The 27,917-nt window shown below is 36.2% G+C and overlaps 1 protein-coding gene across 8 annotated transcripts in view; it reads right to left on the bottom strand.

Annotated features, from left to right (window-relative positions):
• The window catches only part of NKAIN2 (sodium/potassium transporting ATPase interacting 2), a 1,024,303-nt gene that overhangs the window by 580,007 nt on the left and 416,379 nt on the right, over positions 1-27,917 (bottom strand). The gene's annotated exons all lie outside the window — the stretch shown is intronic.

Raw genomic sequence — 27,917 nt, 5'->3', positions numbered from 1 at the left:
TTCAACAAAGTATTTATTTATTTATTTATTTAGAGTTAAGTATCCTGCAAAAGTGTCAAGGAAACAACAGAAAACAAAAATAAGAAGGTTCTAGTCCTTACGGTGCTTAAGTTTTTGTGTTTGAGGAGCAACACGGTAAATTATTAGAATGCTCCTGATTTACTTTAGTGGAGTGGTGGTGGATACCCGTTTGTATTTTGGAAAGTTGAGTAATGTCTATTATTTAGGTATATCATCTCGGCTGAACTTTTAAATACAAAGAGCAGCAATAGTGGTAGATTCGTCGGCTGACTTAAGCTGTTTGACAAGCCATTCAGTTGTACCTGCAGATAAGATATCTTTTACATATACACCATGGAATACTATGCAGCCATAAAGAATGATGAGTTCATGTCCTTTGTAGGGACATGGATGAAATTGGAAATCATCATTCTCAGTAAACTATCGCAAGAACAAAAAACCAAACACCGCATATTCTCACTCATAGGTGGGAATTGAACAATGAGATCACATGGACACAGGAAGGGGAACATCACACTCTGGGGACTGTTGTGGGGTGGGGAGAGGGGGGAGGGATAGCTTTGGGAGATATACCTAATGCTAGATGACGAGTTAATGGGTGCAGCACACCAGCATGGCACATGTATACATATGTAACTAACCTGCACAATGTGCACATGTACCCTAAAACTTAAAGTATAATTAAAAAAAAGAACTAATTAAATTATTTGAAAAAAAAGATATCTTTTATAGAAGGAAATCATTTCTATTGGCTAGGTAGATGATTTTTCTCAAGGAAACTGATGTGAATGCCTCCATAGCCATGAAAATAAAGAAGATTCCAATAAACAAAAGGCTCAAATTATTGTCATTATAAACAACAAGATATACAAAAGACTCATAATATTTTGGGAAATTAATAATAATTTGAGAACAAAATCTGACATGTGATTGTAATATTTCCTGTATATAACGTGGTCACTTTGTGGACAACATCTACTATAGATAAGAAAAGTAGTGACAGTCAAATTAGAGTTGCTGAAAACTTCAGCTTATCCAATGATCTAGGATTCTGATGTTTGGTAGCAGAGAAAGTGCAGGGAAAACCAAATAAATACTGAGGAATCATACAGTTTTCCACACATAATTACTACAAAACCATAGGTACATTTATGGAAGGCCATAGTTACCAACAATCTTGGTGATTTGAAGATCCATATGGATGACATTTCCAATACATTGGCTGCCAAATTCCTCAAACTTCCCAGTTCCAGCATCTTCCTTTTTTTTTTTTTCTTTCCTTTTTCTTTGAGACAGGGTCTTGTTCTGTCACCCAGGCTGGAGTACCATGGCATGATCTCGGCTCACTGCAACCTCCACCTCCCAGGTTCAAGTTATTCTCTTACCTCAGCCTGCCAAGTAGCTAGGACTACAGGCATGTGCTACTACGCTCAGCTAACTTTTGTGTTTTTAGTAGAGACGGAGTTTTCTTAGGTTGGACAGAGTGGTCTCCAACTCCTGGCCTCAAGTGTTACCTCTGCCTGGGCCTCCCAAAATGCTGGGATTATAGGAGTGACCCACCACACCCAGCCAACCAACATCTTCCTCTTCATCTTCCCCTCTTTACCTCCTGTTTCAGAACATGTCGTGATTGTTTTGAAACCTACTTCTGTCCTTCCACCTTTCTCAACAGATCTCTTATGACAAATCTGTGCTTTTACTCACTTTTATCTCCTTTCACTCTGCCCTTGGGTTTTTTTTTTTTTTTAATTATATTTTAAGTTCTGGGATACATGTGCAGAACCTGCAGGTATGTTACACAGGTGTACATGTGCCATGGTGGTTCACTTCATCCATCATCCCGTCATCTGCATTAGGTATTTCTTCTAATGCTATCCCTCCCCTAGCCCCCCAGCCCCTGACATGCCCCCGTGTGAGATGTTCCCCTCCCTGTGTCCATGCGTTCTCATTGTTCAACTCCCACTTATGAGTGAGAACATGCAGTGTTTAGTTTTCTGTTCCTGTGTTAGTTTGCCAACAATGGTTTCCAGTTTAATCCATGTCCCTGCAAAGGACACGAACTCATCCTTTTTTATGGCTGCATAGTATTCCATGGTGTATATGTCCACATTTTCTTAATCCAGTCTAGCATTGATGGGCATCTGGGTTGGTTCCAAGTCTTTGGTATTGTGAATAGTGCTGCATAAACATATGTGTGCACGTGTCTTTATAGTAGAATGATTTATAATCCTTTGGGTATATACCCAGTAATGGGATTGCTGGGTCAAATGGTATTTCTGGTTCTGGATCCTTGAGGAATCACCATACTGTCTTTCACAATGGTTGAACTAATTTACACTCCCACCAACAGCATAAAAGCATTCCTATTTCTCCACATCCTCTCCAGCATCTGTTGTTTCCTGATTTTTTAATGATCACCATTCTAACTTGCGTGAGATGGTATCTCATTGCAGTTTTGATTTGCATTTCTCTAATGACCAGTGATGATGAGCTTCTTTTCATATGTTTGTTGGCCGTATAAATGTCTTCTTTTGAGAAGTGTCTGTTCATATCCCTTGGCCACTTTTTGATGGGGTTGTTTTTTTCTTGTAAATTTGTTTAACTTCCTTGTAGATTGTGGATATTAGCTCCTTGTCAGATGGATAGTTTGCAAACATTTTCTCCCATTTTGTAGGCTGAATGTTCACTCTGTTGATAGTTTCTTTTGCTGTGCATAAGCTCTTTAATTAGACCCCATTTGTCAATTTTGACTTTTGTTGCCATTGCTTTTGGTGTTTTAGTCATGAAGTCTTTGCCCATGCCTATGTCCTGAATGGTATTGCCTAGGTTTTCTTCTAGGGTTTTTATGGTTTTAGGTCTTATGTTTAGGTCTTTAATCCATCTTGAGTTAATTTTTGTATAAGGTGTAAGGAAGGGGTCCAGTTTCAGTTTTCTGTCATATACATTTTCATTTTTATTATGATAGTACTTTAAAAAAGAATATATTAAATAGATTTTACAAGGAAAGGGTCTAACAGTGGAGGGATTTATAGTAATTTCTCCAGTAGAAAGCTTTTCTCAATTATAGGAAACACGAGAATGAAAAAACAAGGGTGCAGATGGCTAGCCAGTTTTCCCAACACCATTTATTAAACAGGGAATCCTTTCCCCATTGCTTGTTTTTGTCAGGATTTTCGAAGATCAGATGGTTGTAGATGTGTGGCATTATTTCTGAGGCCTCTGTTCTGTTTCACTGGTCTATATATCTGTTTTGGTACCAGTAGCATGCTGTTTTGGTTACTGTTGCCTTATATTATAGTTTGAAGTCAGGTAGCGTGATGCCTCCAGCTTTGTTCTTTTTGCTTAGGATTGTCTTGGCTATATGGGCTCTTTTTTGGTTCCAGATGAAATTTAAAGTAGTTTTTTCTAATTCTGTGAAGAAAGTCAATGGTAGCTTGATGGGAATAGCATTGAATCTATAAATTACTTTGGACAGTATGGCCATTTTCACAATATTGATTCTTCCTATTCATGAGCATGGAATGTTTTTCCGTTTGTTTGTATCCTCTCTTATTTCCTTGAGCAGTGGTTTATAGTTCTCCTTGAAGTGGTCCTTTACATTCCTTGTAAGTTGTATTTCTAGGTATTTTATTATCTTTGTAGCAATTGTGAATGAGAGTTCTCTCATGATTTGGCTCTCTGTTTTTCTATTATTGGTGTATAGGAATGCTTGTCATTTTTGCACATTGATTTTGTATCCTGAGACTTTGCTGAAGCTGCTTATCAGCTTAAAGAGATTTTGGGCTGAGACGATGGGGTTTTCTAAATAGACAATCATGTCATCTGCAAACAGAGGCAATTTGACTCCCTCTCTTCCTATTTGAATACCATTTATTTCTTTATCTTGCCTGATTACCCCGGACAGAACTTCCAACTATGTTGAATAGGAGTGGTGAGAGAGGGTATCCCTGTCTTGTGCTGGTTTTCATATGGAATGCTTACAGCTTTTGCCCATTCAATATGATACTGGCTGTGGGATTGTCATAAATAGCTCATTATTTTGAGATACATTCCATCAATACCTAGTTTATTGAGAGTTTTTAGCACGAAGGGGTGTTTAATTTTTTTGAAGGCCTTTTCTGCATCTATTGAGATAATCATGTGTTTTTTGTCATTGGTTCTGTTTATGTGATGGATTATGTTTATTGATTAGTGTATGTTGAACCAGCCTCACATCCCAGGAATGAAGCTGACTTGATCATGGTGGGTAAGCTTTTTGATGTGCTGCTGGATTTGGTTTGCCAGTATTTTATTGAGGATTTTTGCACTGATGATCATCAGGGATATTGGCTTGAAATTTTCCTTTTTTGTTGTGTCTCTACCGGGTTTTGATATCAGGATAATGCTGGCCTCATAAAATGAGTTAGGGAGGAGTCTCTGTTTTTCTAATGTTTGGAATAGTTTCAGAAGGAATGGTACCAGCTTCTCTTTGTACCTCTAGTAGAATTTGGCTGTGAATCTGGTCCTGTGCTTTTTTTGGTTAATAGGCTATTAATTACTGCCTCAATTTTAGAACTTGTTATTGGTCTATTCAGGGATTTGACTTCTTCCTGGTTTAATCTTGGGAGGGTGTATGTGTCCAGGAATTTATCCATTTCTTCTAGATTTTCTAGTTTATTTGCATAGAGTTGTTTACAGTATTCTCTGATGGTAGTTTGTATTTCTATGGGATCAGTGGTGATATCCCCTTTATCATTTTTTATTGTGCCTATTTGATTCTTCTTTCTTTTCTTCTTTATTAGTCTGGCTAGTGGTCTATCTATTTTTTCAATCTTTTCAAAAAACCAGCTCCTGGATTCATTGATTTTTTGAAGGTGTTTTCGTGTCTATATCTCTTTCAGTTCTGCTCTGATCTTAGTTATTTCTTGTTTTCTGCTAGCTTTTGAATTTGTTTGCCTTGCTGCTCTAGTTCTTTTAATTGTGATGGTAGGATGTCGATTTTAGATCTTTCCCGCTTTCTCCAGTGGGCATTTAGTGCTATAAATTTCCCTCTAAACACTGCTTTAACTATGTCCCAGAGATTCTAGTACATTGTGTCTTTGTTCTCATTGGTTTCAAAGAACATCTTTATTTTTGCCTTAATTTCATTATTTACCCAGTAGTCATTCAGGAGCAGGTTGTTCAGTTTCCATGTAGTTGTGTGGTGTTGAGTGAGTTTCTTAATCCTGAGTTCTAATTTGATTGCACTGTGGTCTGAGAGACTGTTTGTTATGATTTTCGTTCTTTTTCATTTGCTGAAGAGTGTTTTACTTCCAATGATGTGGCCAATTTTAGAATAAGTGTGACGTGGTGCTGAGAAGAATGTATATTCTGTTAATTTGGGGAGGAGAGTTCTATAGATGTCTATTAGGTCTGCTTGGTTCAGAACTGAATTCAACTCCCGAATATCGCTGTTAATTTCCTGTCTCATTGATCTGTCTAATATTGACAGTGGGATCCTGCCACTATTATTTTGTGGGAGTCTAAGGCTCTTTGTACATCTCTAATAACTTGCTTTATGAATCTGGTTGCTCCTGTATTGGGTGCATATATATTTATGATAGTTTGCTCTTCCTGTTGCATTGATACTTTATCATTATGTAATGCCCTTCCTTTTTTATCTTTGTTGGTTTAAAGTCTGTTTTATCAGAGACTAGGATTGCAACTCCTGCTTTTTTTTGTTTTTGCTTGGTAAATATTCCTCCATCCCTTTATTTTGAGCCTATGTGTGTCTTTGCATGTGAGATGGATCTCCTATTACAGCACACCAATGGGTCTTGACTCTTTATACAATTTGCTAGTTGTGCATTTAGCCCATTTACATTTAAAGTTAATATTGTTATGTGTGAATTTGTTCCTGTCATTATGATGCTAGCTGGTTATTTTGCCAATTTGTTGATGCAGTTTCTTCATAGTGTCAACGGTCTTTACAATTTGGTATATTTTTGCAGTGGCTGGTCCTGGTTTTTCCTTTCCATATTTAGTGCTTCCTTCAGGAGCTCTTGTAAGGCAGGCCTGGTGGTGACAAAATATCTCAGCATTTGCTTGTCTCTAAAGGATTTTATTTCTCCTTTGCTTATGAAGCTTGGGCTTCACCCACTGTCTAACCAGTCCCAATGAGATGAGGTGGGTACCTTAGTTGCAAATGCAGAAATCACCCGCCTTCTGTGTTGATCTCGCTGGGAGCTGCAGACAGGAGCTGTTCCTATTCAGTCATCCTGTTTTCCAAGCTATATTTTAACTTCTATTGCTTTTATATTTAAAAACCTCCTTTTATATGTTAGCCTCTAAGAATGTGACTTCTATTTTTCCACAACATTTCAAAAATAGTGTATATTACTGGCTCCCACATTTCCTACTTGTCTGAAATCCTTCAACCTATTTTAGCCTTGTTTCTCTTTTTCCTACTTTATTAAAATAGCTTTCATGAAAGCAGCCAAGAACATTAAAAAGTATAAGATTATATATTTTTAATTTTTCTTTTATTCTTAATTCAAAACTGTCATCTTGAAAGCTCCCTTCTCTCAATTTTGTCTCACATATTTCCAGGATTCCCTTTTCGCTATTCCTGCTCCTTCCTGTTTTTCTTCCCCCCTGGCTAACCTTTATCCATCTACCCCCTCGGATGTCAGAAAAATGATGAGGTGGTGCTGAACTCCCAACCCTTTTTTCCCTACTCTATCATTTGTTCTGTTTTATCTTATTCCACAGCTTCAACTCTCACTTCTTTGAAAATGACTTTCCTAAATAAGTCTCTGCATCATGTTAGTTCTCTTGTGCTATACATTTAATTATCCTCTGACCACATCTTATGGATGCCCTCATGACACCTCAAAAACCCCTCCACTCAAAGAAATCACATCATCTTTCTATCATCTTTCTCCTCAGTGCAATTGCTCTTCTGTGCTCCCTATCATAGCATTACCTTTCAGTTGGTTATCAAGCTGAAAATACCAGGGTTATCTAAGAATCCTCTTCTTGCCTCATACATTCAAGATATTGCTATACTGTCCATCAAGGACCATAATGCTTAATGCATTTTACTACACTTTCCTAGTATTTTTATTTCCTTTCTTCACTCACTCCTGTTTCTGAAGAAGAATATTCTTACTACCTTGTGAATGCTATACTTCACTGGAAAGCTGTTCTTAAAATACATACACATACCAACACACAAATACACAAATCATTCACACTAATCTTCTTGAGTACAGTTCTTTCAATTATACTTTCTCTCACTAAACACTTTGTTAATTTCTTGTCCTATCATTCCTTTGCATAACAAAATTAAACAAAAGAGAAATGCTTTCTATTGCCCCTGCTTACTAACTAGCCACTCATTTCTTGATAAATTCCAGATCCTCTGCTTCAGGCTCTCTCTCTCAAAAAACAAAACAAAACAAAAAACAAAAACAAAAAAAGTTATCCCTAGAGCCATTACTGGCTTCCAGAACAGTATTATCTAACTTTTCCAAGTCCCTCCTTCCTCAGTTGTTCTGCGGTAGTTCACGATGCCAGTTATATGCAAGTTTCCTAAATTCTGTGACCTATTTCCACAATATGCACTCACCTGCTGATTCTACTAGATTAATATCTGCTTCTTTACAGACTATTCTTTCCTATTTTCTGATGTTGGTATTGTCAGAGTTCACACATTTGAACTTTTCTCTTTCCATAGTATCTCTCAGTGATCATCGGTTCCCTTGATTAAACTAGAATACTTATGTGAATTATCCAGAATCTTAATTTTCCTTGATCCCACACACCCAACTTCTTGCCAAAACTGAAGAATTCAATGTGTGCAATATTTTATATGTTCCTTTTTCACATTGCATTTTCAGTGCCACAACCTGTCTTTCTCCACATCAGAGGAATCTTTTAAAAGCACTCTTCTCTTAACATCTTATTAGTCTTTTCCAATACCTTTAGTGTCTTCCTATTGTTTACCAAACTAAAGACAGGTTTTTCTTCTTCTCCCTAGTGTTCAAAATCTCTCAAAACCTTTCACATGGAAGCATCTATGTTTACCACCATCCGAGTTGCCTTTTATACTAACCCTGCCCAACCCAGATTGTTAAAATACAGTTGCCTTAGACAAAACCAAGGAATCTGGATATTTAATAAGCTTTCCAGATGATCACTCTGAGCATTCAGATTTGGGAAACATTGACACATAGTTTAACTCCAATTTATTGTTCTGGCCTCATTTGCATTATTTCTTTATTCACATCCTTCATTCTAGAAACATTTTTAGACCTTTCTACAGCGATGCCACTTCCGTCAATATTACAATGCCTTCCTCAAGTGTATGGGCTCCGACCCACACATGACCTCTGCTTGTTTTGACTTTGAGAGAATACATGTTCCATTTTCATTGCATTCATTGTACACTCCTTTTGATTACAGCACAATCTATATTTTAATTCTTTCATGCTACATTATAAGCTTCTTAAAAAAGACATATTATACTTTATTACATATCACATAGCATACTGCCTTGTTTACATTATTTAATAATTGTTGAGAAAAATGGATTTAATAGAGTTAACCCATTCACTCAGATAGTCACTTAAATTTAAACATATTAAAATATAGTCTTTACTAGATGTTATCCAAGAATGCCACTCAAGACCTCAGTGAGAGGAAAAGGACAGCAATTTCCCTAGAAACATTTTATAACTACATATTTTCTGCCTCTGTTATGGTTTTTAAACTTTACTGCATTATAATGGCACGGAACAGGCTATATAAAAAGAATCATGAAAAATTAAATAGAAAAAAAAAAACTAGGCCAGGTGCAGTGGCTCACTCATGGAATCGGAGCACTTTGGGAGGCTGAGATGGGCGGATCATGAGGTCAGGAGTTTGAAAACAGCCTGGCCAACATGGTGAAACCCTGTCTCTACTAAAAATACAAAAACTAGCTTGGAGTGGTCATGGGTGCCTGTAATCCCAGCTACTTGGGAGGCTGAGGCAGGAGAATCACTTGAACCTGGGAGGCAGAGGTTGCAGTGAGCTAACACCGCACCATTGCACTCCAGTCTGGGTGACAGAGTGAGACTCTGTCTCAGGAAAAAAACAAAAAACAAAAAAAACAAAAACAAAACTAAACTAAAATTTTACTCCAAAACTCACCATTTCCATCAAAAATATATATTTTCCCCCATATGCAAAATTTAAAGCTGCAGCTCTCCATCTATCATAAGTTATGTTCCTTATTAGTATTATAATCTTACTTTCATAATGAATACCACCAAAATCTAAACTTTACAAAACTATTAATAAAATGAAGTGATGTTGTCTTTAATGCATTCAGCAATTCAATAAATAGGATGTATACCATCTTCTTTATGTTTATTACTCTGTATGGAGACATGAATTCAGATTATTGTAAAGCTTTTGAAAGGTAAGATGTTTTCCATAGAAAAGGGGTGAAATTCTAAGCCAGAATTCAGCTTTCATATGGAATAAACAAATGTACTTTTTCCAAAAAGTGAAGATAGATGAAGCACATGGTTTTGACCTTCAAGATCTGTAAACCTCCATAAGCTAAAGTATACTTTTTTTTAATGGTGTGTAGATGAAAAGAAGTAAGTGAAGATTATAGAACAAATCATACTCTGTCCTTTAAGCTTTGGCCAGAAAGTAGGAGACAGATGGAAAATTCCATTGTGTGCTTTCTCTGCCACCTGTCACCATCTGAATGGTAGCCAGCATTACAACTATACCTTATTAAGTTGCTTGATGGAAAAATTGGCACTACTAGGGGAACTACTGTTCTTGAAGTTAATGAAACTTATAGCTTAGAAGAAGTATAAAAATACACACTGCACTTGGGAGGAAAACTTCGCACTATTCATTTAATCAACAAAGTGTCGATACGACTTTTTTGTTAGTTTTAGAATATTATTTAGAATCTGTGGGAGGCTACTGAGCTGATTGTGCAGTTAGTAAATCCTACATGGCCAGATCCTACACAAGCTTAAAATTCCAAGTAGACAACACTGATGGAGGATGAAGAAAAATATGTAATAAAATTGAACATAAAGTATGTTAATGGATAATATTTTATCAGTACATACAGAGACAAGCATTAAATCCTATATAGTATGGTGGTTGTAATGCTAGGACCATGATGGGCAATTGGCTAAATAGGAAGAGATAAATAAGAATATGGTTTCTATATTTATAAGGAGCATATTGTATGCATCGTAGAATTTAGCCCTTGAAAATCTGCCCTAATTGAGCTCCCTAGTGGTTTCACTTGGAATTATTCTTTTCTCCCTACTGGACACCACCAATAAGGTCTTTTACAGTGAGTTTAAGGTACAACTAGCATAGTGTGGGATCCAAATGGATTATTCATAAAGTTTATGTTGAATTAGATTATTTTCCTGGAAATGACTGTGAAAGAAATAGTATTTTAGGAAAAATTGCATAAATGGAGGAAGAAATAAAATTTTAGGAACTGTAGCATTGAGGTGTCATGTTCAGATTCAATGATGCTTTAGAGACAAAAATGGTAAGACAATCTTGATGCTGAAAAGTAAGTCTGCAAAGACTTCCAAGAGTAAATAACTAGACAACAGAAAGAGCTGGAAAGTGAGAGAACTGGGGTGCCTTGATAAATGTCTGAGGTACATAGATCCAAGGACTAAATTTCAGGATAATGTTGAAGAAGGGAATGATCTACAAAGCCTATAGCATAGACGAGAAGGTGGATAATATTGAGAACTAATCACTCAAAAGCAAACATGGGTTGATTACTAATGGGGGAAAACATTATAAAAACACAGATAAATGGTCATGCTATCTGTAAGATTTTGGAATGTTCGTACAGTATAGTGATCACGCATAACCTAGCATATTGACAGGTAAGCTTTAGAAGATTTCATTCTTGTTACTGCAGAATTTTTGAAGAATCCCATTCTTTCTCTAGACATCACATGTTATGTAATGTCCCTAGTAGACATCACATAAAAATAATGAGTCACACATTACAAAGGTCCTGAAAGCATAAAGAAATACATCTATATGTCATCAATGTATAACATATCTTAAAGTTTGAAGAGTCAAGATGCCTTATGTGGGCACATTTTCATCATGTTTTCTTAAATGTGAGAGTGAATTTGAGGAAAGGAAGACAAGGAAAAAGACCAAGCATAATCCCAGCTCCTTTCCAAAGCCATGGAATGGGAAGATGGTTTGCAGACAAGATTTTAGTTATCTTGCTTTGGCAGCATCACTGTCACCATCAGGGCTCACCATAGGGAACTGAGCTGGGACACCTGGATACACAGGTGGGAGAGAGCAAAACTCACCAACTTGCTAAAGGGGCAAGCAATGGCGACAGCCAATTGTATTTCAATGCTAGTGCAGAAAATGTTATGATTGAATATAGTTATGGTTTGTAAAGAATTATCAAGAAGTAAAATTCACATATAGAGTGAACTTCTGTTTTTTTTTCTCTAAAAGGTAAATTTGTATTTTAAAATTAGCCTAAGGAGATCATGTAGAGTATGAATATTACAATCCAATAGGCAATATATAATACAAAATTTTGATTGTTGGGGTAATATGATGGTAGCTCATAGGTCATCCAACCATAGCCCAAATAATTATTTCTCAGGCCCAGACTGGTTCCCATTGTACCCCCAGCAACTCAGAATTCTCTCCTTTCCTACTGAAAGCTGCCACCAAGTCTATTTCCTATGTTTCCCTGCTCCAAGGAATCAGCATATAAGGGTTGCAATTACCTTGTTTTTACCGAATAACATAAGTTTTCCTAAATTACTTACAAGATTGGGGGGTTTATATGGCTTTTTACATTGGTGCAATGTAAAAAGTTTAGTTTAGAAGACTAACACAAGCACTGTGAGTAAGAGAATATACTGGAAAATAGTTGTCCAAATCCCCTCAAACCAAGATCATTTTTTTTCCTCAAAAATAATGCCATTTTGCCAGTGATGGCAAATTGATGCAGATTGATGGTTCTATTGGGGCATATTTTATGTAAGCAAATTTGAGAGCAAAATACACAGATTCAATCAGGAAAGTGGGGGAATAACATAGAGACAGACTTAGATTAAAGATTTGTTTCTTGTCTTGGATGTCACATAGTTTCTTTTGCATTGTGCCTCTGTTTCTCTCTAAGGATCGACTCACTTCTTTCAGTACAATTAGCTCATTTTTTCCATCGAATCTATATACTGTTCTTTACCTCAAAGATTCTGCTATTTATCATTTTTTATTCTTTAACATGTAGGCTCATCATGATCTTTCATGGCTTGTTCTCTGTCCAGGTTCTTCTCTCTCTGTTTCCTTTAATTTCAGTTCCTGCTAATTACTGTTTCATTCGCTTGGCCTTTTCTAGTTCATCTAGCAAACCTTTTCTAATCAGGTAATTTTGTAAGTTGCTGATCAATCCATAGATTAAACAGCCTTTAACTATTTGCCCAGTGAAGTCTAGTCAGTTTTACCCAGAGAATGAGCTGGGTCACAAGAAAGCTTAGAAAAGGCTGGGAAATCAGAATCCCCATGGTTGGCATGCCTAGTGATAAGTTGAGAAATTAGGCAGAGAATGGGCAGAAAATATTTGAATGTCGACCGATTCTTAAAAAGTTTGTGAGATCTTGTGTAAGTCAGATGTGCCTACAAGAATGGAGTTTAAAATTCTGAATATCCAAAATGTTGTATTGTAATCACATATAAAGGTTAAAAGAAGAAGATAGAGAAGACAGGGTATAATTAAGAAAAGAATAAATGTCTTTTCTATGTTTTTGAATATTCTTTCTAGATATATACTTATATGTGCAAGTATATATATATATGTATATATATATAAAGAAGTATATATCTAGAAAAAATGTACATAAATATTAGTCCATTTTCACACTGCTGAAAAAGACATATATGAGACTGGGAAGAAAAAGAGGTTTCATGAACTTACAGTTCCATGTGGCTGGGGAGGCCTCGCAATCATGGCAGAAGGCAAGGTGGAGTAAAGTCAAGTCTTATGGTGGAAAGCAAAAAGAGAGCTTGTGCAGGGAAACTCCCATTTTTAAAACATCAGATCTCGTAAGACTTATTCACTATCACAAGAACAGCATGGGAAAGACCCACCCCATGATTCAATTATCTCCTACCAAGTCCCTCCCACGACACATGGGAATTATGGGAGTACAATTCAAGATAAGATTTGGGTGGGGACACAGAACCAAACCATATAATTCCACCCCAGGTCCCTCCCAAATCTCATGTCTTTACATTTCAAAACCAATCATTCCTTCTCAACAGTCCCCCAAAGTCTTAATTCATTTCAGCATTAGCTCAAAAGTTGACAGTTTAAAGTCTTATCTGAGACAAGGAAAGTCCCTTCCTCTGCCTATGAGCCTGTAAAATCAAAAGCAAGTTAGTTACTTCCTAGATACAATGGGGGTGCAGGCATTGGGTAAATACACCCATTCCAAATTGGAGAGATTGGTCAAAACAAAGGGGCTACAGGCCCCATGCAAGTCCAACATCCAGCAGGGCCGTTAAAACTCCAAAATGATTTCCTTTGACACCGTGTCTCACATCCAGGTCATGCTGATGCAAGAGGTGGGTTCCCATGGTCTTGGGTAGCTCTGCCCCTGCAGCTTTGCAGGGTATAGCCTCCCTCTCAGCTGCTTTCACTGGCTGGCATTGAGTGTCTGTGTCTTTTCCAGATGCAGAGCACAAGCTGCCAGTGGATCTACCATTGTGGGGTCTGGAGGACAGTGGCCCCCTTCTCACAGCTCCACTAGGAGGTGCCCCAGTAGGGACTCTGTGTGGGGGCTCCAACCTTACATTTCCCTTCTACACTGCCCTAGAACAGGTTCTCCATGAGAGCCCTGCCCCTGCAGCAAACTTGTGCCTGAACATCCAGGCATTTCCAAACATCATCTGCCATCTAGGCAGAGATTCCCAAACTCCAATTCTTAACTTCATTGCACCCGCAGGCTCAACACCACATGAAGCTTCCGAGGACTGGGGCTTCCACCCTCTGAAGCAACAGCTGGAGCTGTATTTTGGCCCCTTGTAGTCATGACTGGAGTGGCTGGGACATAGGGCACCAAGTCCCTAGACTGCAAACAGCATTGGGACCCTGGGACCATCCCATGAAACCATTTTTCCTTCCTAAACCTCTGGGCTGATGGCAGGGTCTGCTGGAAAAGGCTCTGACACACCCTAAAGACATTTTCTCCATTGTCTTGGGTATTAACATTCAGCTGTTTATTACTTATGCAAATTTCTGCAGCTGGCTTGAATTTCTTCTCACAAAATGAGACTTTGTTTTCTATCGCATTGTCAGGCTGCAAATTTTCCAAACTTTTATGCTCTGTTTCCCTTTTAAAACTGAATGCCTTTAACAGCACCTAAGTCACTTCTTAAATGCTTTGTTGCTTAGAAATTTCTTTCACCAGATACCCTAAATCATCTCTCTCTAGTTCAAAATTCCACAAATCTCTAGGGCAGGGGAAAAATGCTGCCAGTCTCTTTGCTAAAACATAGCAAGAGTGACCTTTGCTCCAGCTCTCAACAAGTTCCCCATCTCCATCTGAGATCACTTCAGACTGTATTTCATTGACCATATCATCAGCATTTGGGTCAAAGCCATTCAATAAGTCTCTAGGGAGTTCCAAATTTTCCCACATTTTCCTGTCTTCTTCTGTGCCCTCTAAAATGCTCAACCTCTCCCTCTTACCCAGTTCCACAGTTGCTTCCACATTTTTGGATATCTTTTCAGCAATGCCCCACCCTATTGGTACCAATTTACTTTATTAGTCCATTTTTATGCTGCTGATAAAGACATACCTGAGACTGGGAAGAAAAAGAGATTTAACAGACTTACAGTTCCACGTGGCTGGGAGGCCTCATAATCATGGCAGAAGGCAAAGAGGAGCAAGTCAAGTTTTACATGGATGGCAGCAGGCAAAAAGAAAGCCTGTGCAGGGAAACTCCCATTTTTAAAACTATCAGATCTCACTATCATGAGAACAGCATGTCAAAGACCCACTTCCATGATTCAATTATCTCCCACCAGGTCCCTGCCACAACATATGGGAATTAAGGAAGTAGAATTCAAACTGAGATTTGGGTGGGGACACAGAGCCAAACCCTGTCTGTCTGTCTGTCTGTCTGTCTGTCTGTCTATCTATCTATCTATCTATCTATCTTTGAAAATACTTGGAAATATGTGAACATAATATATTACCAGAAAGTAAATTGTATGGTTTTTCACATGAGATAACTTCTTCCTGACATGTTTAGAATTAAGATTAGTGACTACAGATTGCCCTTCACATAGTCCATATATCTTCATGGCTAGGTCAAGTGAATCTTTAATTTGTTTGAAACTACTTAATACTTAGTAGCTACCTGCCACAGCCATTAAATTCATCTTTATATGTGAAGTTATTAACTTGTGTCATACTTGCATTCTCTCATTTATTTTATCTGGTACATTTCCTCCATCTTATTGGCCTATCAAAGAGTTTCTGTCTTTAAATACTGTCATCTGAGCTAGGCTAGTGCAGAAAATAGATTGATGTATTCTGGATATCTTCCTATGACTACATATCTTTTCCTAACTTTGTATCTATCTTGACTTAGAAACACACCTTCAATTGTGCCATATTTATTAGTTGACTAATAGTATTATATGATCTCTCAGCTTAGACAAGGTGGTACTTACTAGCATCTCTTTCCTTATGTTTTTGTGATAAAAAGATGGCCATGATAGAATGAATGCAATTAGAACACAGGCACTATGTTTTAAATTTCCTATTTCTATTGAAAGTATATCTGGTATACATTGCTTTGCATTGACAATTTCGAAGCACCATTTAACGTTAAAACTATTTCATTTTACATTAAAAATTGACTTCATTGAAACAGAAAAAGGGCTGGCAATAGACCTGTAGTAAAAACACAGAGAAATGGGTAAGAGACTTTCTTTCTAAATGCAAGAGGCTTACAAAGGACCTCAGCATAGACTGCAGCCAAGTGGGAGCCAGGTAATTGGCCACTACCATGGACAATTGTTAGTTTAATATATATTTTAGGTCTTGCTATGGACTGAGTTGTGTGTTCAATATATTCATGTGTTGAATCCCTAACCCCCACCCAGTGTGATGGTATTTGAAGATGGGGCTTTGAGGAGATGTTAAAGTCAGTTTGGGCTGCTATAACAAAGTATAAGAGCCTGGATGCCTTACAAACAAGAGAATTTATTACTCACAGTTCCAGAGGCTGAAAGTCTGATGTCAGGGTGCCAGCCTGGCCAGGTTCTGGTGAGGGCCTTTTCCTTGGTTACAAACTGCTGACTTCTTGTTGTATACTCATATGGCAAAAAATAGCCAGCTAGCTCTTTGGTCTCTTCCTATAAGAGCACTAAGCGCATTTGGGAAGGCTTCACTTCCAAAACAGATTTGCTTCTCAAAGACCTCATCTCCAAATACCATCAAACTGAAGTTTAGGTTTCAACTTATGAATTTGGGGGAACCAAAAACATTCAGTCCATAACAGGCAGTAATTAGATGATAAGGGTGGAACTTTCATGATGAGTTTAGTACCTTTATAAGAAGAGATATGAGATCTCCCTCTCTCACTGGCTCTTGCTTTGCCACGTGAGAATATAGCAAGAAAGTGTTACTTTACAAGCCAGGAAGAGGGTCCTCACCAGAACCCAACCATGCTAGCACCCTGATTTCCAACTTTCCAGTCCCCAGAACTGTGTGAAATAAATGTCTGTTGTTTAAGCAACCCAGTCTATGGTATCTTGTTATAGCATCCCAAACTAAGACAGATCTATTTTATTTTTCTCCCTTCACCAAAGGAATACTTGTGTGTTCCACGTCCAGAAGGCCCATCTGCCCTCAGTTATGAGGCATTACCTTCTGTAAGCTAAGAAGTCATACCTGGGCCTGGGTTGATCTAATTAGAAATGGATTAGGAAAGGTTCATGGGAAACTGTCTATCCAAAATAATAAGTCCTTAATGAATGAAAAGCAGCTATTAATGAAACTTGCGGCATCTCTGGAAAATTGGATGGTTTATGCTTATTTATTAGAGGCAAAAATGCTCCCCAAATTTAAAATTATAACATTGAAATGAATACCACTCCTTTAATTTAAGAGTGTTTGAATCTGCAAATATTCTGCATGTTCTACAATAAAAAACAGATTAAAAGATAAAATACAAAGCTTAGAAAAACTCACAGGGACTGAATCCTTAGAGAATTATGCATGAGTGTAAATGCCAACTTCAATATTAGAAGAGTTTTGCAAAACAGCAATGTTATAGCTCTACTTCCTTTTATATCATACCCATGAACCATTTCATAGAAAAAGCTTCAGCTACACAGGATCTCAAAGGAAGAGAAAGTCAGTCCATAATCCACATGTCTGTCAATCCACAATCCACAAATCCACAGTCCAAACCCCACGTGAAAGGGATCCAAACAGAAATGTGTGATCAAGTCCCTCTAAGTGGCATAAATGCACTCAATAAGGAGGTTTGAGTTCAGGCCACTAGATTCAGAGTATTAGTAACTTTTTTTTTTTGCCTCCAAGAGAGTAGCAATAGTGAATCTTCCAAACTTGAAGAAATTTCTTTCCAAGAGCAAATCGCACAAGAGTATAAATGTGTGGTTTCAGCAGCTTCACCTGTGAGGTAGAGGTTATAAATACTCTATTTCTATTTCTTACAGGGTTATTGGGAGAATTCAAAGAAATCTGTTAAGTGCTTTTCACAAAAAGATTCCTGTGTGTAAGTGCTAAATTCATCATAAGTAATGAACAATAAATAAAATTGAAATACTTCCCTAAACACCTCCTAAAATCTTATCTGACAGATTTATTTAGGTTACTGAAAACAATTCTTATTTTTAAAAGATGACACTGCACATTCATGTGGTCAAAAAAGTAAAGAGATTGGCTCTTTGCCTTCCCAAAGTCTAGACTTTAATATAACTTTTTGTCAAAGAGAGAGATGTGGGAGCACTTCCAAGTCAAAAAATAATAATATAAAAATGAAGGAGAGGAGGAGGAGGAAGAGAAAATAATCAGAGTCTCAAAACAACATGTCCAAGATTTAAATTTGATCTTTAGGGCAACACTCTGCCTTTGACATTGGTGGTGATTCATTACCTGCTGTTAGTGATTCAACAATAGAAATGTTACAAGGGTAACAGAGGTCTACAAACTCTGAGAAAAGAAATCTGAGGCAACAGCAAAAAGTTAGAACACTCGAGCAGGGGAAAAGCTTGTTTTAAAGAAACTGTGCTTCTTGAAAATATGTATATTATATTATATAAACTTTATATACAAATAGACAGATGCTGATGAGAAAGGATATCAAATTTCAGGGTACTTTTACAGCTTATCAATATATCCAAGCATAAGAAGTCTATCACTAGAAGACTGTCAACTATCCAGCTCACATAAAAGTAATTTTTTTAAAAAACAGCCACTGACCTAACAGCTTACATAGGAAAAAAATACAAATTAAAGACTATTTCCAAGCTTTTTGTAGTAAAACATTCTACATCCACTGGAATTGACAGTGTCCATTCTCTCCTGTGACACTGGACTTAGGCTTTGATCTTTTCAATGATTTTAGTGGGGCTTTTCAAGTCTTCCAACATTTTATAGTAAACAGAAGGCCAAAAACATAACTGATGTCTCCCTATCTGTTGCTTTAATAAATGGCCTTTGCAAAAATGACCAGTGTACAAAGAGCAAAATAGACCCCCCTCATCATACTATATACCTCATGCCACTAGAGAAAAGAGCTTTGTTTTCATAATGATTTTCTGGATCCTGTGACATATTCTGCCTTTGTCTCAGAGGTATTTGTGCATCTGGACAAAAAATTCTTCAACTGTAACGGAAAAGGAAACTCTACAAACTTGTAGAGGTTTATGTTTTTATAGGTATATTATACATATTTGAAAATAATCAATAAAAATAAGTGTTTCTCATGTTTTTATATATTTATATGCATATTTTTCCATATTTAATTTTATTTTGAACACAATACTATGACTCTTGATAACAGTGCATGCTTTGCAACGTCATAACATTTCCAAATTACAAGTTATAAGAAGATGTAATGTGCTTTCCAATCCTTAAGTCAGACTGGAGTTACCAACTCTGAAAGACTCCCTTTGAATTATAAAGGTATTTTAGAGAAATAAAAAAAAGTTCCAAATGGGTTATTTTAGGAAATAAGAGCAGATAATTATGGTCAAGTAGGAAAGAAGCATTCTCATTATTTCAGACAAATGAGAATATCTTTGTATGAAACTTTTATAAGACATAGTATCATAAATGACTAGAAAAGAAAAATAGATACACTATAGATATAGCATTTAATTTTGCTACTATTTTATACTATCCTTGAAAATTACAATGGTCCATTGAAGTAAATTCATTAATTTTCTGTGGAAGCATTAATTAAGAGAAAATTTATCAAAACATAGAAACAGAAACATTTTTGTTGAATATCTTATTATTTCATCTTTATTTTTTATGAGTAGACAGCTCTGAAAACAAAGCAATCTATATTGAAAGCTCAATAAACATCTCTAGAATGAAAGAATGAATGATTCGATACCTGCAGCTACAGGATATGTATCTTAACCTGGAGGGCGAGTTTTCACTTTTTAGTTACCTTGGGGCCCACTGTAGTACTTGACTGTAATACTTGACTGGATATAATAAGAGAAATAGCTTATACTCCCAAGTCAGCTTTCATTCCTGTTCAATAAATAGCCACATCCTAAATTACTACACCCAGTCGTCATGAGCACTAAAAAGGAATTGTTGAATCCTCAATATCCAGAACAGTTTCAAGGTCTGTGGAATTTTAGAAAAGTGGAAAACATATCACTTATATTAATGCCTGTGACCCATGTATTAAGGAAACAATTTTCACATAATGTGAAAAGATCAAGATTTCTTAAAACCTTTTTATGACAAAGGAATTAAATAACCATCTCTTAGTTATATTCATTCAGGGCTAAAAGGGAGGCATCTCTCTTTCAGAAGAAGACTGCTTAAAATGCTGGGCATCAATCAGAACTGTAATGATTTTTGTCCAGAACAGTATTTCCCAAGTAGATGATGTATCTAGGCTATTTCTGGGGAGCTACAGTTTGCTTACCAGCATCTAGAAACAACACAAGAAAGGGAAATCATCTAATTCTTAGAGGATTTGAATGTCTTAGGCTACCTAAATGGTGTCTCAAAAAGGCACAAAACAGCCTTTGTTAATCAATATGTTATTCATTTGAAGTAATTAACCATGGCCTTTTAGTTCTATAAATGAAGCTGGTAATAAACCAAACATCATAATTATACCAAATCATAGTCACACTTCAAAGGAATAATCAGGAGTCTCTCCTTCAAAACATAAATACAAATATATATGTATGTGTGTATGTGCACTCATATGTGAATGCATGCAAATATGTGCATACTGTACGTAAATTAATATGAATGTAAATGTATGCAGAATATGTAGTCATGTACATATGTCTATGCACACATCCCCCCCATACACAGAAGTATCAGTTGTCATCTTGTTCTTGACTCTGAGAGATTGTAATATCAATTAAAAACAAACTTCGAAATCCCACATTCCTTAAGTTGTAGATTTATATCCAAATTAGACTAACAAACTACACCCTGTCCATGCACCATCTCATTTTAAACATTTTCACTCTGCATTCTTTTCTGGATATGATTACACACAGGCAGTAAATTCTCTCATTTTGTATTACTATGCAGATCTCTATATTTTCATTGTCTTTGTCATGTAGCAATAGGTGGTAACTATCTCAAGTAGGCAGATGACTCACTGGAAGCAAATGTTCTAACTAACTCTCAATAGGGAAGAATGTCTAAATGGAACATAGAAAATAAAGTAGGATTGAGTTCAATTATTCCAACACAAGTTGACAAAATAAACAAATCAAGAAAATGAAGTTAACTTTACATCTTGTATAGAATCTTCAAACTGGCACAAATGGAGATTTTAAGTCTCTTTATCAGTGACTATCAAGGGCTTAAGTGGGATTAAATCACAGAAAGATGCTTAATGGAATTCTTGCAATGCCTCTACAATAGCAGTGTCTTGTATAAATACTAGAACAAAAACAGAGTCCAGGAAGGGTGAGGAAAAGACACCCAATGGTAGAAACCCTAGGTACCCTAGATTTGATTGCCTTTCCCTTATTCTGGGACTCTGCTTTAGAATTCTTCCCCTCTTCCCGGCATCATCAATTATTTTCCTATTCATTGGATCTTTCCATTAGCATACAAACATGCCTTATTTCTCTTCCCAAAAGGAAAAAAAAAAGTTTATTCTTGCCTCCATCTCCGTCTTCAGTTACAGCTTCATTGGTCTCTTCCACTTTTTTTTTTTTTTTTGAGATGGAGTCTCACACTGTCGCCCAGGCTGGAGTACAGTGGCGCAGTCTCCACTCATTGCAACCTCCACCTCCTGGGTTGAAATGATTCTCCTGCCTCAGCCTCCCAAGTAGCTGGGATTACAGGTGCCCGCCACCATGTCTGGGTAATTTTTTGTATTTTCAGTAGAGACAGGGTTTCACCATGTTGGCCAGGCTGGTCTTGAACTCCTGACCTTGTGATCTGCCTGCCTTGGGGTCTCTTTCTCTTTAAAGCAAAATTTCTCAAAATTGTCTCATTCACTCTCTCCAGTTCTGTTCTTTCTATTATCATCTGAACTTACAGTATGAATTAGGATTTCACAAATGTTCTTGTCCTTGTCTTCAATGATGCCACATAGCCAAATGATCAATACTTGGTCCATGTTCTACATGACTTAGCAGCAAGAGACGCATTGATTCTCCACCATGCAACACATTCTTCACCTGGCTTTCAGTATTCCTTACTTATGTGGCCTCTTTCCACCTCACTGGCCTCTCCTCCTCAGTCTTTTCTGCTGGTTCTACCTTATCAACTTGGGAGTGACCAGAGTTCTGTTCTGGGTGATATCACCTAACTGCCAGGTTTGGGCATATGGTCTTATTGTTTCCTTTGCCTATAAACACTTTTCTCTTAGGTGTTTACTTACCTCACTCCCTTTCTTCTTTTAGAGTTTTCCAAAAATCTCTCCTTCTCCATTAGGCATTTCCTGACGACTCTATTTTAAATTGCATCCAACCTACCAATGCTCCCAACCCTGTACTGTTTTACTTTTCTTTAGCACTAATTACCACATGACACACTATTATTTATATCTTTATGTAAATTTATTTACTTTTGTATTTAATTTGGTTAGTTCTTCAGCCAGTGATTTAATACATTTTAGTTTGTTCATTTATTATTTTTCCCAAACCTCAGTGTAATCTCTGTGAGGGCAACAACATTTCTTTCCTTTTCTTGACTGACACAACTGATGTTTCTTGGTAACATCCAGTTGTCTTTGCTTGTTCCTGTTACATCATAACACAGATTTTCTATCAGGTTTACTCCAAATTCCTGGATTCACATTATCTATCACCAGCTGCCTATCCAGATCATCCTTTACGGGATAGGTAGAAGGTGAAAATATTTAATGCTAATCTAGAAGGCAAGATCTAGTCTTCCTTCCAGACTTATCAGAGTGAAAAAGAACATTTGTTGCTCAAGAAGATATTAATTTCTCAATGAAAAGAAATTTTGTGATAGAAAGATAATATTCAACAGACAAGTAACCTCAGTTGATCCATGCAAACTAGAGCGAACACTCATTCTTCCTAACTCTGAATATCTAGTGAATTTTAAATAAGTATAGTGGCATTTTTATAATACATCTTTTTTTCAAAACAAATTCTTCCTCATGCATGTTTTACCAGAACAGAGCAAGGATAAGGTTGGAAGCATGATTCCAGATGGTTATGGCCTCTACATGTATGGAATTGGGGTTCATGAAATTCTGAGCTCCATCTTTAGCATCATTTCTGGCCCTTTATTCTAGTCTGCTTTGCTGGGTAACAACAACTCTTACTGGTAACATTCTACCTTAGTTATCGTTTTATTTCAAAGCTGATTTTCTCCTCAGTAAAGTTTCTCACCTTAGCACTTTGTTGGATTCACACCAAGTTATAATTTCTTGAAAAAAATCTGTGTTAACTGCTTTAGTTTCTCAATGTTTAAAATTATTTCTTTTATATAGAGCAGCCAGATTTTGAATCTAAAAACATGAAGAGTTTGGCTTAAAATTATTCCTTTTGAAATTTCATTCATTCAACTAAATAAATATTTATGGAGCTCCTAGTATATCCCAGGAATTATTCTAGGCCTCTTTAAATAAAACTAAAGGTTCCCACCCTCACAGGACTTACATTCAGCTGGGAGAGATAGACAATTAACAAATAAACAAACATATATATTAGTATAATTTATATATAATTTGGGGCAAAATTATTAGAAAACAATTTATCAATACATATGAAGAGGCTTAAATTTTCTCATATTCTTAGGTGATATAATTGGCATCCTATAAATTTCTTCTAAGAAAAAAATTTAAGATGTACACAAAGATATGCAATATATATATATATATATATACACATATGTATGTTTATTCATCACAATACTATTTATCTTAGCACAACTTTATAAATAACTTAAATGGCCCCAAAAAAGGAAAAAAAAAGGAGAGTGCATACATCAATAAGATGTTATAGTAGTGTATTAGTCTGTTCTCACACTGCTATAAAGATAGTGCCCAAGACTAGGTAATTTAAAAATAAAGGAGGTTTAATTGATTCACAGTTTGGCATGGCTGGGGAGGCCTCAGGAAATGAACAATCATGGTGGAAGGGGAAGCAGGAAGCACCTTCTTCACAAGGTGGCAGGAGAGATAGTGAGAAAGAGAAGGAGAAGAGCCCCTTATAAAAACAGCAGTTTCTGTGAGAACTCACTCACTATTATGAGAATAGCTTGGGGAAAGCCACCCCCATGATCTAATCACCTCCCTCCAGGTCTCTCCCTCAACACCTGGGAATTACAATTCAAGATGAGATTTGGGTGGGGACACAAAGCCTAATCATATCAAGTAGAAAGCCATTAAATTTCATGCTTTATATTTAAGGTCATGGAAAGATGCTTATGAAACAATGCTAAATGAAACAAATAATAGCATATAGTATTTTTTGCATTCCTTTATTTTTCGTATCTAAATTTGTTGTTTATTTCCTGGCATTTTGTTAAGATTTTTAATTTGCTAGTATATCTCTTATCCTTCCATTTAGACTGTATATAAGGATATAGGAATAAACCAGCTTTCAACCATTTCACTGATGTTTTCTAAAATATCAAAATCTATTCTACTTGAGAGCCAACCTTTAGGACTCAGGAAATACCTTCTTCCTATAGGTTCTCATAATACTTCATCATAGTAAGATTAACATAGTATTTCTTATAAATTTTAAAAATTTACCTGTTGCTTATATCTTCTACACTTAACAGATTCTTGAATCATAACTCCTATTCAATAAGTGTTGGCCGGGCGTGGTGGCTCACACTTGTAATCCCAGCACTTTGGGAGGCTTAGGCGGGGGCATCATTTGATGTCAGGAGTTCGAGAGCACCCTGGCCAACATGATGAAACCCCATGTCAACTAAAAATACAAAAATTAGTCAGATGTGGTGGCACACACCTGTAGTCCCAGCTGCTCAGGAGGCTGAGGCAGGAGAATCACTTAAACCCAAGAGGCAGAGGTTGCAGTGAGCCAAGATCGCACCACTGCAGTCCAGCCTGGGTGACAGAGCGAGACTCTGTCTCAAAAAAAAAAGAAAAAAAGAAAAAATAATAAAAATAAAAATAAAAATAAGTGCTCAATGAGTTAATAAATAAATTGTCCTAATATAATTTTTTAAAATTGGAAGGGACTTCTAGAAAAGGATCAGTTTTCATACTTGATATGGTTTGGCTCTGTGTCCCCACCCAAATCTCACCTTAAATTGTAATCCTCTTGAGGGAGCAACCTGTTATTCCCACGTATTGAGGGAGGGAGGTGATTGCATCATGGAGGTGGTCTCCCCAATAAGCGTTTGGAAGTTCCTTCTTCACTATTCTCTCTCCTGCTGCCTTGTGAAGAAGGTGCCTTGCTTCTCTTTCACCTTCTGCCATGGTTGTAACTTTCCTGAGGCCTCCCCAGCTGTGTGGAACTGTGAGTCAATTAAACCTCTTTCCTTCATAAATTACCCAGTCTTGGGTATCTCTTTATAGCAGTGTGAAAATGAACTAATAGAATACTCAATTTATAGCTGTCACCAGGAGTTACACTTGGTCTACTAGTAACTGGTATTTAAAAAGTAGGTCAGATTAGATGATTTTTTTATAGAGCACACTAAATCTATCTACAACATACTATAATTGATTAGAATTATGTCAGAACAAATCAACTCTCTAAAAAACAATGAGTAAACTCACTGAAAATAAGTATCAGCCAATGTTATTTTTAAAATATTGTTGTTTTGCTATTAGTAGTTGGTAGACTGATTTTCCCCTTATTTAATAAATTATTTTGTTGTTTTATAGATGCAGCTTGGGACCTGGCATGGAAATGAATGTTCATGAAATAGATGTCCTATTAAGAATAAAGAAATGTTTTTCATTCTTTTTTCCAAAACAGGATGTTGAAAAGTGTCATTTATATGAGAATAAATTCATGATGAAACTCATTTGTTTCATCGTCTTTATCAGTCATGTGAGAATAACCTCAAATGAAATTAAACATACACAAAGGTTTTAATTTACAGATTACTTTTATTTTTTATTTTAATTAAAAATACTCCACGCACACACCAAAACAAGTTCCATGCTCTATGCCATGTATCTTTTAAGCCCTAATTATATTTAAATTACTCTTCAACTCTTACTACATTAACATAATTGTGTGTCAACTAGCAAGATGTACTTATTGAATGAGGTATTTTTAGAACATTCTGCAAGTCAATAATGCCTTTTCCACTTTTTTTTTTTTTTAACATACACTTTGCCATACGGCCTTTTACTAGACGAATTCCTCTTTTTCTTTTTGTTACTCTGGAACTGTAGCTTTCAGAAGTTTCCACCAAGTTATTCTCCATTCTTACTGCAAAAGACCGCATACAAATTGCCAATAGTGTTACTGCTATTATATGAAACACAACTGATTTAGTTTTAGGTCTATCTTAGAAACTATTGACAAGAAGAACATCTTAGTTAATATTTGAGCTTTGTGTGTGTATATATCTATATCTCTCTCTATATACAGATAAGTGTGTGTGTGTATATGTGTGTGTGTATATATATATATTTATATATATATAAATATATATATATCTGCCAGCAGAATTTTTGCCAAGATGCAACACTGCTTTGTAATATGTGACACAATGGAAGACTAAATTCAGTAGAATCATTTATTCGTGCAGTCGAGAATGTCAATTGGAATTCCAGGATTAGAAAGTGGTCTGATTAGTCAGGCTTTCACATTACCAAATGTTTAAAATACCTTTAGGTAAACAAATCAACAAAACAAAAATAGACATAAAGAAATGTGTGCTTTGTGTCAATGACATAAAATACAATCATTTTCCATTGTACAGATCGTTTTTAGTATAATTTATTTCCAAATCTCACCAAAACACACCCTGAAAGACTTTTTTTTTCTCTACCACGGATTAAAAGACATTACCTTAAAATTTAAAGTTGATTTAACCATGTAGATGAGGTTTAAAATTAACTATATTATCAGAACTTTGTTTTTATTTGTAAAATACTAATTTCTCTCAAGTAAACATTTAATCCTGATTTATAACCACATGTAATATCACAATTTATATGAAAAGCAACACTTTCCTACCTCACTCTTCCCCCTCTCCCAGGATGCTTCTGTAGGCCACCACTTTCAAGTACTGAGTTGTTTTTCCTACTTATTTAACTTCAAAATTATATACAATATGTTTATACTTTAGGATATTAATTTTAGCTTTGCCTATTATTTCCTATTTTGCCATCCTCTCACCATTCTCCCAGTATGGCTATGTGGCAAACTTTGGTCATATTAACATCTATTTTATGTATTTTATATTTATTATTAGAAATTGCTTGTTGTCAGGCCAAATGGTGTAATATACAGTCAATTCTTGTTATTTATAATAGTTATGTTCTACACATTGGCTGCTAACATTGAATTATCCATATGAACCATTGCTTTATGATTGAATTATCCAATAATGAACCATTGTTTTGAGGTGAAAATATAGGGTTAGGTTTCTGTGAGCCTCTGATCACAACCTATTTGTCAATATATTTATGTATTTGCCAATAAATACAAAACTCCTTATTGAATATAGATTATTGAATTATTAACATTCAAGTCATGGCCAACCGGTGCAATAACAGATACCTGAATGAAACTTATTTAGTGCCCACATTTTCTCCATGAGGCTCATCATAGCCTTCTTGTACTGAGAAACTACACACTACATTTGCAGGCCGTTTAAAACAGTGAAATTATAACGAAAATGTAAAATAATGTGACACTAAATAGACAGCAAAAAGACACTTGTATATAGTTTGAGAGCAGAAAGAAGAAGGCAGAGTGTTGCTTGGCTTGATCTCAGTTGGGCATATGCGTGTTGAGTATCTCAAATTTTTGGCTGCTTTTCACATGTCTGTGAATGCCTGCAAAAGTGCCATGAATATTGACTGGGGGATAACAAATAAGTTTTGGTGTAAATTTTAGGCAAATTTACAAATACACAATTAGCAAACAATAAAAATTGACTGTAATTTGACTGTAGTTATAATTCCTCTTAGGCAACTTTTCTCTACCTGGAGTTAACTGCATT

The sequence above is a fragment of the Pan paniscus genome, chromosome 5 (assembly GCF_029289425.2).
Source record: "Pan paniscus chromosome 5, NHGRI_mPanPan1-v2.0_pri, whole genome shotgun sequence".
Taxonomy (NCBI): domain Eukaryota; kingdom Metazoa; phylum Chordata; class Mammalia; order Primates; family Hominidae; genus Pan; species Pan paniscus.
This window is presented reverse-complemented; position numbering and strand designations above follow the sequence as displayed.